The 12,824-nt window shown below is 42.5% G+C and overlaps 1 long non-coding RNA gene across 2 annotated transcripts; it reads right to left on the reverse strand.

The window, feature by feature from the left end:
• Positions 1-639: 639 nt before the first annotated feature.
• LOC115067166 lies at positions 640-12,523 on the reverse strand. Of its 2 annotated transcripts, XR_003846604.1 has the most exons (4): positions 12,116-12,523; positions 2,823-3,019; positions 2,047-2,249; positions 640-765 (listed from the first exon to the last, which is right to left on the reverse strand). It is a non-coding gene; the product is annotated as an uncharacterized LOC115067166 (long non-coding RNA). The 2 variants fall into 2 exon arrangements; XR_003846603.1 differs by lacking the exon at positions 2,047-2,249.
• Positions 12,524-12,824: the final 301 nt, after the last annotated feature.

Raw genomic sequence — 12,824 nt, forward strand, 5'->3', positions numbered from 1 at the left:
CTCCAGTGTTAGGTACCAGTTAGGCTTTCAGCACACAAGTGAGAGGCAGATCATGGTGAAAGTCTAATTTGCCGTTTGAAGACTGGTTCACAAATCTTGATGAATCCTTTGAGCCTAATAAGGGTTTTATTTGGATGTATCTAATTCCAGCCTCTCATTGCCTTCCTGGACAACATGGGAGCAGATCACCCAGCTCGTGGGCCCTGGGCTTGTACTGCTGTCTCAGAGTGGCTGCTCAGACGACTAACAGAAACCTACGTAGATTAGTTAAGTTCAACACAAATGCTGAAATGAATTTCTCCCATTAACCTTGCTCCAGTGCAGAATGCCGCACGAACTAGATTCACTTCTGTTCTCTGGAGCGCAAGTCTTATCAGAGAGAAAAACACACACACACACAGTGAGCTATGGCATGGATAGGGCTCTGTGGAAGTGAGTCCAGGGCACTAGGCAAGCAGGTGGTGGGGTCCTGCCAGGAAGCCAGTGGAGGAAGGGCAGATGCTGTACAGTGATACCAAGGGCTGTGGTGGCATTTCATCAAAGATGGAAATAAAACCTAACGTGCTTATTTCTTACTTTTCTGTGTGTAAATAGTCTTCCAATGATTAATAACAATATATGGCGATGAAACAGTTTTTACAATAATAATTTAATTCTTACAATGCAATACAAATCTAAATTAGTATGTCCATCAAAAGGTACACTTTGCACAGATTCCCTGATCTCAGGCCCTCCAGAGGGACTTCCAAAGAGACGGTACATCATCTGAGTCAAAAGAGAAAAGAGAAACCCTTATTAACACTTTCAAAACAAAAGAGCAGAACCAAGGCAATATCATCCTAAATTAAGCTCAGGAGAAGAATAAACTGAAATGATAAACATAGAATTAAATAAAGGCTAGAAAGGGTGGGGGTGATGGCCCCAGTGCTTCCTAAGCCCTCCATAACTCAATCAAAGGATAGCTTTTCCTGGCCACCCAACTACAAGGTAATAAGTAAATACATACTCATCAGTTCATTTCCCCATTGCCCACTCTAAATATTCTATCCTGTCCTAAGTGAGGGAGTACTTCCTCATCTTCCCTCAAAGCATCACCTCCATCATCTCATCTTGTAAATCAAGTCATTTTGCAAATGGCTGTTTCTCATGACTGTTTTGGACTCAGAGACTCAAGTGTCCCCAGAGCCTGGTTCACAGTGAGCACCTGGGTAAAGGGTTGTTTGAATGCTGCGGGACAGTTCTTGCTAGGTTTGTTAAAGTTCATAAAAATACATGGTAGATCTGTATGACACTTTCCAAGAACAAATAAAAATATATTTGGAAATGCTTGAGGATGCTCATCAACAGATGCTGGCCTCCATAATGTCACTGGAGATGGACAGATGTGACCCTCAACCACATGTGGATGGTCTGTGACTAAACTAGGTGACTCAGAAAGAAGCACATTGTTTAGGGAGTGAATGGACTAATGAGCTTACTCATGGTGGCTGAGCGATGCATGAATTCTGTTATGTGTCACCACACCTTCTCCAATCTCTCTTTACAGTGTGTGTGGGAGAGATCTGAAAGATGTACCATGAGATACATGACATGCCTCAGCAAGGGGCTCTGCCTCTAAAGGCTGGAGAGGGAGTTTTACTGTTCTGCCTGGAGCCCAGAGTAGAACTTACTCCTGAACACAGAGCCACTGAGCTCTTTTACCTGTGTCCTCTTCCCACATCACTGACACCTGGGCACTATCATCTGATGCATTGGGACCTAGTGCCCAGCATGCACTTTGACTGTCCTCTTGGGTCCTGGAAAGTGCCAGGCTGCACTGGCATCATGCCTGCCTCAAGGCATCCTGAGTGTGGCTGCTAAAGACCAAAATTAGCTGGGATGGGTTCGTTTGACAGTTACCCGGGCCAAACTGGCACCTGCAAGCTGAGTCACTGACTTTTAACTGTTTATTAAGTGGTGACAGTGACAGCTAAATAGTGTAGAGGAAGGACCCCTTCTCTGTGTGTTCCGGATCGTAAAGGCTTTAGAGAAAAGCAGAGGCTTTACCAACATGGGTGGCACTGTGGAAGAGGGGCACAGGGTGAGCGCGTATCAAATTGCTCTTGTCTTCCCTTCTGTCTGTGCAGATGGTTCCAAGGGAGCCCTTCCATGGGAGCTCTCCTCTGTAGTTCTAGCCTCAAGATGTCCTGTCCTTGAATGTTCTGAGGAATGCTGACAGCTCCCATAGCAACAGAAGAGGTCCCTTGAATCTGGTAAGCACGAGGTGTCAATTGAAAAGTCCCACCATAAGGGGCCTGATTCCCCCCAGAGACAAGGACAGGCCTCTAGGGCAACCCAGCATGCTCCCAAGGAACCTTTTAGTACTGCTGATAAGCTTTCCCAATAAACTTACTTGTTAACAGAGGCCATGGGAACCAGTATGTATTTTCCAAATTAAAATAGGTAGAAGTAAGTTTTGTTGGCATGAAGTTAGCAAGTCAGGACTGACTAGGTCCTAAGATCATTTTCTGGAATAAGCTTATGAATATTAGGACAGCCCTTTCTCCCTTCAACACATGTACAGACAACTGTGGGTGCACACACATACATGTGCATGTGCACACACACATGCACACACATACATATATGTAGGCTTTTGAACAGCATGTATGTCCTATAGCAAATTTAAGCATACAAGCAAAAGTCTAAGGCAGGGTAGAGGGGCTACTTTCTAAATCCTGAGCCACGCTGGAACTCCTTCACTTTGTGCCCTGCAGTTCATCCCGGTGGGTGCCTATGGAACTGTTTTTCATCCATGAAGCGAGGGAAATGATAATACCAACCTTGGGGATGATTGCAAAGATCAGTGAACTGATGCAGCCTCTCAGCCTTAGCACGGCTGACATTTTCAGCTGACTGATTCCATGTCGTGGAGAGGCTTTGCCTTTCAGATGTCCCAGCCTTACCTCAGGAATTCATAGAACACCCTACTTTTCGAGTTGTGGCAGTCAAAGATGACTCCAGGCTTTGTCAGTTATCCCTGGGGGAGAAAAATTAGCCCATCCGTAAAGTGATCAGAAAGAGGAAGAGCACGTGTTAGGCACGAAGACGCAGACAGTGACGGGTTGGTAACTACAATGACAAATGCTCCGAGAGCACTCTGGGGGTTAATAAACCGGTGCCTGCCTTCAGATTTATGGGGTGGGAAATCAGATTAATCCAGCAGGATATATTTTGGCTCCATGCTGCTGTGAAATGCCATATTAAATTAAACAAATTCTGTTTCTTTCTTCAGAGTCAAGGGGAGGGATAAAAGAAAATGAGTAACACTTTAAATTGCAGGATATTAATTATACAGACCCACATATTAAATGTTATGCATCTAAGGAGCTAATTTCCCTCACAATGTTATTATTATTTGTTGCTTGGATTGCACCGTTGATGTAAACACATTGCTTTACAAATACTCCTATAAAGTTTATTGCTTTTACATGAGTGTGCCATGTAATTATGTATTTACCTTCTAATAAGCTATGTGAGCAGCACGACTCACTCATAGCAAAAACCCAGTGCTTTCGCATTGATCCAACTTTCTAAAAATCTCTGGGTAGCAGCTACAGCGGCTGCACTAGAAACAGAACTGATATCATCATCTGAATAAACAAGAAAGTTCTATTTTTGTTATTTTTCCAACTTTAAAGAAATAGGGCAGTCTTTCTCAGAAAGTTTCACACTGTGGGGTATTTTTTGGAGGAGGGGTATTTTTGGTTTTTTGTTTGTTCCTCTGCAGAGCTGATCCATCCCTGTCAAGTCTACAAAGCGTGCTGTGCGTGGGTGGAAAGACAAACCACACAAAACTTTCTCGTTGCAGCAGTCAGGCCACCTGAGACACTGCATGGCAGTTCTCCTCTGAAGGGGAAAAACGCAACAAGAAGAAGACACTGCATTGCGCACATACATGCATATGCACACATGCACATGCATACACACATGTAAACATACACACAAATACACATGCATACATACCCAAGCACAGACATGTACATACACACATAAACATACATACACATGAATATAATACATACACTCACATATACGCACACACACATACCTACACACACACTAGGATAAAATTCCAAAATGGATCACATTCTGGAAGGCATATTCACTTTCTCATGTCAACAAAAACTCTCAGTGCATGGAGGGTGGAAGGCAGGCCTGTCTGCTTTCTAGCAGCTGGGCTCACACTGATGAAATATCCATTGATCCACTCCTGGAACTGGCTTTAATGGTGTCTAGCTCAGATACATTAATAGAAAGTCCTTTGGGGAAATCAATCCAATCACTGTATTGGTAAAAATCTTAGCAATTTGGTGGGTTTTCTTTTTTGATTTTCCCCATAATCAGGGGAATTAAATGCCTAAGTCATAGAAACAGCTCTTAACATACATTGCTTGCGTAAACAGACTCTGCATAACAATCTTTCATTTCAGTGAGTAGGGCTATGGCCCTCCACTTGTGTAGCCTCCTCCTTATTTATTAAAGAAAACAGCTCCAGAATGAAAGCTGCGTGTCCCCTGAATCCAAGGGTGCTATGAAGCAGGTGAATGTCTATGTTCTCCCCTGGTTCCCTTGCATTTTCCAGAGAGCAGAAGCATACAGTAATGGATATTATTGATTTACGAAAAAAAGTGATTTGAAATAAGAGGAAAGAGACTTGAAAACAAACCCTCATCAGGGAGGCTTTCAAAGTGTCTGACGTCTTTCTAAATCTCTCTCCCCCCCCCCTCTCTCTCTCTCTCTCTCTCTCTATATATATATATATATATATATATAGTGTTTAAGTCCAGAGACAGTTCTTTTAAAAATCTTTATTCAGTTAATTCATCTAAAGCGCTATGTACTTCAATCACTCTATATGCTATAGATTTCTCTAATTCTCTATCTAACAACGGACAGATTTTGCATGCTTTGGGGGAGGATACAAGGTACCTGTAAGATGTGATGTATTCCTGACCTGGAATGTCACAATTTTCAACCACAGAGGAAGGAGAAAGAAGGGAAGGTGTGGATGCTAACAGAAAGGGTGTGTTTTCTCCGTTCTTCCTGACGCAGTGAGCCACACACTAGGAAAATGTCTGCAGTTATTTTCTATGGTGGGCAGGTATCCCACTTGGTTATGGGTGGATTTTAACAGCCTGGGGTAAATATTCCAGGTATTTACCAAAAGTATTTAAGTTGGGATAATTTAACACATATTCCTTCAAAAAGTGTGTTTGTAAAGAAAACAACATAAAACAAAAGTTTTTGTAAAGCTGGGTGTGGTGTGATCCTAGCACTCAGGAGGCAGAGGCAGGAGGACCTCAAGTCCAGTGTCTACTTGAGGCTACGTGTGGAGAGTCTGTCTCAGAAAATGTTTACTGAGCGGTAAGAGAGAGTAACTCAGATGAAATATAGGAACTCTTCTTTGTGAAGTGAGACATTTCGATAGAAAGGAAAACGTGTGTATAGTGGGTGGTTTATGCCTCACATGAAGAAAGCTGCCATTGAAGTCAAGTCATTCAGGAACTGCCAGATGCTTTTTGCTTTAAAGACTCGACCTTATGAATGCCTAGGGTGCTGTGCTCTGTTCTGCTTCTGAGTCCTTCACCTTGGGAGCCTGTGGCACACAGACAATTCAGGCTAAAGTCTACCTCACATCTCAGTATCAAAGGCCATGCTTCTTAAATGAAACGTAGTTGTGAACTGAACTGTGCTGTCATGTTGTCACAAACCACCAGAAAGCAGGGCCTTGCTGGCCTCTTCTGTTATCAGCAAGTTGAGACGAATGGGTAATCTATGCTACTTTCACTGTTTGGCCTAAAAATGCTGCCATACCTATTTTAAATTTGTTCTCAAGGCGTCGCCATACACAGTCATCTAACTTGACTTATAAATAAACTGTAACAACTTGTAACTCATGCTACAAGTTGTCATAAGCAGTCACCTGTTCAAACACTGTTTAAATAAAAAAGCTGGAGTCCTAACTAATAGGTCTAAGAGCTTCTTGGCACTCCACTTCCATCCTCTGTAGTGTGTTTCCTTTTCTCTGGAAATGAATTGAACTTGTCCTTGGGAGAGACAGGCATTCTGAACCAACCATTTGTTTCATTCTTGGAGAAATTTCTCCTTCTGTAGCACAGGCTGATACTGAACTCTGCAGCTTCCTGTATCCACATCTAGCTTCTGAGAAATACTCAGTGCAGATTGCTGGCTTCTGGACTGCAAATAAACCAATTAGGAACAATAAAATGGGATTCCTAGAACACTGCCTCATAGTATTTTCCAGGTTGTCCTCAACAAAAGACTGGTCTACCGAGCATGTGCCTCACAACACACCAAAAGCCCCAAGAACAGAGATCTTGGCAAGGGCTGAGAGATTGTCCAATGAGATTGGGGTCTAGAGTAAACTTTCTGCAGGAAGGGATTGTAATTATGAGAAGAGCTGATTTGCTGAGGGTGAAGTGGGGAGCCAAGGGGCTCCAAACAGAAGAAATGGCAGATGATAGATACACTCTGGAGCCAAAGAGAGCCTAGAACACTCTGAAGAATTTCAGTGAGGTTCCAGTTCATGTTGGGGGGTCGGGTGGGAGAAGTCCCTGTTAGGTATGGCAACGTGTAGTGGACCATTCTTGTAAGGTGAGACCCGAGGTTTTAGAAGGAACTAATACTAATTTATCTGAGCCTGGCAGTACTTGTAAGCATTTACATTGTTTCATGAAGAAAAAAGGGAAATCCCAAAAATAAACTTGAGCCCTGTAGCATGACTCTAGAGGTCACTGTGGGTTTGACTTCTCTGGGGCTTTCGAAGCCCTTTCTTTAAAGACCCAGATGCCCTTCTAGGCTAAGCTGAGAAATGACTTTCATGCAAGATTTTCATTAATAAACTTAACAAAATAAGAGAAACAAGCTTAAAAAGAAGAAAGACTATTTTAGCATGCTAACTTGGGTCTATTTAAGTGTCAATGACATTAATAAGTCAATATTTTTTTTTCTTTTTAGCTTTATATGAACCTTTCATTTTCAAATCTATCTGTTCCAAATTATCAGGAAGTTGTAAAGAAAGGGAAGAAAATGTCATTCTTCATTTCTGTGGTCTAACTTCATAAATGCTTAGCAATGTTCAGTAAATTCCCTTCAAGTCTTTCCTTCTGTGTAGGTGTTCCACCAGATTTAAGTTATATACTGTTCAAAATTTGAATTCTATGTTTCCAGAAAACCTTACAGCATAGGTAGTTTTGCTAATCACCATCTCATGTAAGAAGACAGCATTCCTTCATGAACTCGTACAGCACTTGCCTCTCCTACTTTCTAGATGATGATTTCTATTTTGCTGTGGTAAACAACCTATGCATTTGTGTGCCATTGGGACTGATTCTTAGAACTGGAATTTTTAGGGCAACAGTGTGTTTAGGTCACGTTATCCACATAACCAAAATGTTTTCGTGTGGATTATACCAATGTATCCTCAGACCAGTTGCCCCCTGCCCCCAAGTGAGCCTGCTAGAGGAGACTTGTTACCTGCTCAGTGATCTAGATCGAATCACTTGCCTCCTGCCTGTGAAAAATGAGAGCAAAGCAAGCAAACACAGTAATGTCCACCACACTGGCATATGTAAGGGGAGAATTTGGCCCCAGGGCAAATTTTTGGCCCTGAATAATGTCCAGACACTGCTCACCACAGTATCCCAGAAGATATTTCAAGAATATTTCTGTGGCAACCCTGGAAGCTAGTGTCTCCCTCATGGCAGAATATTGGTTTGTTTTCTCACATTCTTCTGGACAAGGATAGGGCAGCATTGACAGCTGCTCCCTCGTGTTATTAGGGGGTCCTCAACTGTTCATACGTAGCCTGATGATGATGGTATAGCCTCACTCCGGATCTGCTTTCTAGCCCACATAGAGTCAGGGAATGAAGCCCCCTGAAAACTCCCAAATCTGGGAAGTGGATTTTGCTGTGACCCCCTCCCTCCCTCCCTCCCTCTCTCTCTCTCTCCTTTTCACTCTGAAACTCCTGTGGGAGGCTTCCTGGCAGACAGCTCCTTATGTGCAGCCCCTTTTCAACGACTCACTAACCTTTGCCTAGCAGCATAACATTTGGTATTTTATTAATTGCTGAGAACGGTGAAAATCGGTAGCAGGATTCTATTCCAAACCTGCTTCATCGTGTCTGTGGTAGTGACCTGTGTGGCCAGGAAATGCTCTGAGTATGCCCCAGGCTTCTGGGAGCTGAACTGAGGCTCCTTCTCTTCTCCCAGCTCCTTACTGTAATGATAATACGGGCATCGTTTTCATTCTAGCAACTGTTCTCTCTGTTTGCTCGAAGACCTAAATCAAGGAAGACTGGCTTTACAGGAGCAGCAGTGGTTAAGGCTGAAACCGAGACCCACAATTCAAATGATGCAACTAAACTCTTGTGAAAGTTTGATGCGTGTGTGTTCTGTAATGAAGCAATCAAAAACCGAAATCACGAAATGACTACTGTTCACAGCCCTTCCATTTTCCAAGTAATTGCTTGACTGCTTCTGGAGTTTAGCTGCCAATTTCTGCTCTTTTTTTAAAATTGAGATTTATGTTTGTAAATTTCACTAAAGCTAGGTTGCCCAAAAACAATATAAAGGTGATCAGAAGGCATTGGAATCAAGATCTGAGGGTTCTGCAGACTTTTGGATAGTACTAAAATATTAAAACACAATTGGAGATTTCTCTTTATTTCAGAAACCTTCTGTAACCCAAGATGACTTAAACTATATTTGGTGCTTTATTTTAGAGCTGGGTCATGGTGCAGAGACAATACTTTCACTCTGACCCTTTAGACATGACATGCTATGGCCATGAGCCAGATCCAGCCCAGTCCTTGTGTTTCTAATTACGATTTCTCTGGCACACAACCACACCCATTTGTTCACGTCTATCTGTGGCTGCTTATCTCAATACTACAAGGGCAGAGCAGAGTAGCTGCCAGGGGGGACCATATGGTCCAGAGAGTTTAAAATATTTACTTTCTAGCCCTTCTCAAAGTTTGAAGACCGTTACTTTAAACAAAACAGCTATTTTATTAGCTTGAGTTGGGTGTTTGCAGAATTTTGGAATAGAACTGAATTCAATCCTTACCAATCTAAATATATTCCATTCATAGACCATAAAATCAATGCTTCCTTATTTCTTTTACCTCTTAAAATGTCACTGAAGAGGACCTAGGAAGATGGCTCAGCTGGTAAAGCACTTGCCTTGCAAACAGGAGAACCAGAATTCAGACCTATAGAAGCTAAGTAAAATGCCTGGTGGGCATAGCAACCCATTTGTAATTCTAGTCTCTCAGGTAGAGAGAAGGATATCAGAAGCAAGCTGTCTAGACAGATTAGCCATCTCAGAAGGGCCAGCTCTGCATTTAATTGAGACACCTTGCTTCAGAGAATGAGAGAAAAGACAGGGGAGGATTCTTGACATCAACTGTAGACCTCCGTATGCATATGTACACATGTGCACAAGCAACTGCACACAGGTGCATGCCTACATGTGTGAGCACACATAGATATAAACAGGCATACCACGCTCACATAAAAAAAAATTAAATTTGAAAAATGCACTGAAGGAAACAAGCAAGTGAGAAGATCCATGTGGGGTTTAAGATGGAAATGCTTATGAGCCTCAGTAGGTTTTATTAAAGAGCAAACACTACTCAATTTGTTTTCTACCAGCACAGTGGCAAAACCTAAAATATGGCCCTAGCCCATAGATCAAAGTCAGTATAAGAGAGCTAGCAGGGGAGTTCTCACAGGCAGTTCTCAGCCACGGTTGCTGAGGAGGAACATCTGTAGAGCCTAAGAGGGTCTCAAGGCCAAGTCTCACACCAGACCAATTAAATAAGAATATCCAGAACTGTGGCCAGAGCTGTGGCGATGCTAAAGCTCCCCAGGTGGTTTCACTGTGCAAATGAAATTGCGACCCCCTGTGCTCCAGTAATGAAGGACTCTGTAGAGAGGCAGTCCTTTAACTTCTTTGGCCTTTCCCTTTCAGTCTGTCTGATGAAAAGTGTGAAATACAGTTCTCAGGCTGTTCCCATCTGTAATTCTAAGTTCAGTTCAATTGAATTAAATTCATTTTCCCATCAGAGGAAGTGTGGGACACCATGATACTTCCTGTTATAAAGCCACATGCAAAGCGAAGAAAGAAGAGCAAGGATAGGTTCACCACCATGGGGACTTGGGAAGGAAGGCTGGCTGTGCATTGCTACTGGATGGCCCAGTACCTCAGACAGAAGAGGAACCAGGGAGCCATTATTTCCACAAGCCCTCGTCAGCTGTCCTGTCATCCCTCTGGCCTTTCCATGTGCTCTGGGTTCTGGTGGTTGGCTTCCATTTAGTAGACAATAGCCAAGCACGTGCTGTGAGTCACACCATGGAGAGAAGCTTTGAAAGGGGAATGTTTTCCTGAAAGACAAACACTGACAGGACAGACTCAGGATCTGTCATTTATTAGCTGTGAGATATGGGGTTTATTTATCCTCTCTAGGCGTTAGTTTCCTTGGCAGAAATGGGACAATATTCAACTCTACTTGCGCATCATTGTGAGGATTTAATAGCATAAGGTATAAGAAGGACTTATGAAAGTTCAGAGCACATATTTTTGTTATTATTATGACTGTTTACTTTTGGGGGAAGGGAGTGTATGAAAGAGAGAGAGAGGTGAGTATGTGTGTGCTTATTCCTGTGTATGGATATGGGTAACTGTGTGTCACAGTGCATGTGTGTTCAACCACTGAGCGTTGGTCTTAGTCTTTCAACTTGTTTTGAGACAGGGTCTCTTTGTTGACACCTAAGCCAGACTAGCTGGCGTGCAAGCTTCTGGAGGTTCTCCTGTCTCTGCCCTCAACTCCCTACAGGTCTATTGGGATTACAGATGCTGGCACTACTACATCTGGCTTTCTTTAGTGAGTTCTGGGGATTCAAACTCAGGTCCTCAGGATTGTGCAGCAAGCACTTTTACCCACAGAGCCATACCCCTGGCCCTGTCTTCCTCTTTCATTGTGTTTTGGTGATATACATCAACCTAAGCTATGGGCCCTCAATTGATGTTAATATTTTAAGCTTCATGGCAGTGGGATGGCAAGATGCCCTTTTACATAAACTATTTCAGATATTCACAAGAGGATTAGCAGGCAGCATGTATTATCAGTGGTATAGACATTTACTCCTACCCTCTATCCCAAGAACACATAGCATCCCAAGTACAAGTTTTACTGGTAATACACAGGTGCACATGTCCATAAGCAATGCGTGATACTGTTTGGAATGGTTTCAAATTTCATATAAAATATATCACATAAACACATGATGGTAAATCTTGCTGTTTATGCTCAACACTGTCTTTTTAAATTTATTCATAATAGCACTAGAAACTCAACCATTTTGCCATATTTTATAACTTTTAGCATTGTGACAAACAGTATCCTATATTATGTCACTGAATATCTGGTCCCTCTCCATTAGTCTATATTCTAAAAAAGATATTCTGTGAATAAATAATGTACATTTATATTACCGTGTGTACAAGTGAGGGTACCTGAAGATATTTATAAAGAATTGCTAATATATAGCATAAGACTTTCTTGAACTTCAGTCTGCTCTCCTGGCTTTTTCTCATCTCTCAGGTTTCTAAATGCTGGTGGGTCCTCAGATCGCTTTTTTTCCTGCATCTCTACTCAGGGAGTAACCAGCTGGGGCTTCTCAGGATTACTGTCTCCAGCCTGGACTTGACCTCTACAGTCTACATTCATAGAACACTTGCTCACTTAATGTCTCTTTGCTGATACCTATGAATTAAATAACTATCTGCAAAGCCGAAGTCTTGCTCTCTGTCCCACCAGATCTGCTCCTTTCCACAGTCTTCAGGACCTGAAGACAAGGAAATTCCATTCTTCTAGCTTATGTATTTTAAAGTCACATGAAATTCTGAGTTTATCACAAGGAAAATAAACCCTTCAGAATGAAGCCAGAAACTAATCCTGTCTCCCTAACATTACTCCTGACTCAAATCACAAGTATCTCTCACCCAGATTATTGCAACTGCTTCCTGATCAATTTCCAGCACTTACCTCTATGCATTCTCGGCAGACAATGGTAATTCTGTAAGGCAGTATTCTGCTTGCCTCATATGGTCTCACTCCAAGCAAAAGCCAGATCCTTCAAGGTGCTACAAGGCCACATCAGGTCTAGACAGATGTTATCTCCCCACCACACTCCCTTTGGTTCATGAAGCCCTGCCTCCTCCTTCACTGTCCCCAGCATTTTGGACGTTATCTTTCTGAATCTCTGGAAGTGTTCATGGGGCTTTTCATAATTAATGGTATTTCCTATGCTCAGTCATCCTTAGACTTCTGTGATAATCTCCTTGGCATTTGAAATCTCTGCCAGGATGCAGAGATTAAGGATAGCAGGACACAGCTTCTGATGGAAAGGAGAATTTGTGACCATCCCACAGGAGGAGCTGTTTATCAGCCCTGCTCCATTGGCAGGGGTGCTGTTGTTTCTGGAAGCTTAACCAGGCAGTCAATGCCTGCAGAAGCCAGACAGAGATACTGTAAATCAGGGTAAACAGGCTAAGGGTAGAGTTGAACACAAGAGAGAGCTTACTTTGATGCGGAGTAGTGGGGGAATCTGCATGAGTGATTATGACTGTGTGAAAATGAATCCACCATGTTTGCATTCATCTAGAGAGACTGCAAGTCTGGATTTTTAAAAAGTGAAATAGCCCAACTTTAAGTACTTTTGATTAATTCAAATTTATAAAGGATGATGTCACAG

Source organism: Nannospalax galili, unplaced genomic scaffold (genome assembly GCF_000622305.1).
Source record: "Nannospalax galili isolate Female #2095 unplaced genomic scaffold, S.galili_v1.0 scaffold100, whole genome shotgun sequence".
NCBI lineage: Eukaryota > Metazoa > Chordata > Mammalia > Rodentia > Spalacidae > Nannospalax > Nannospalax galili.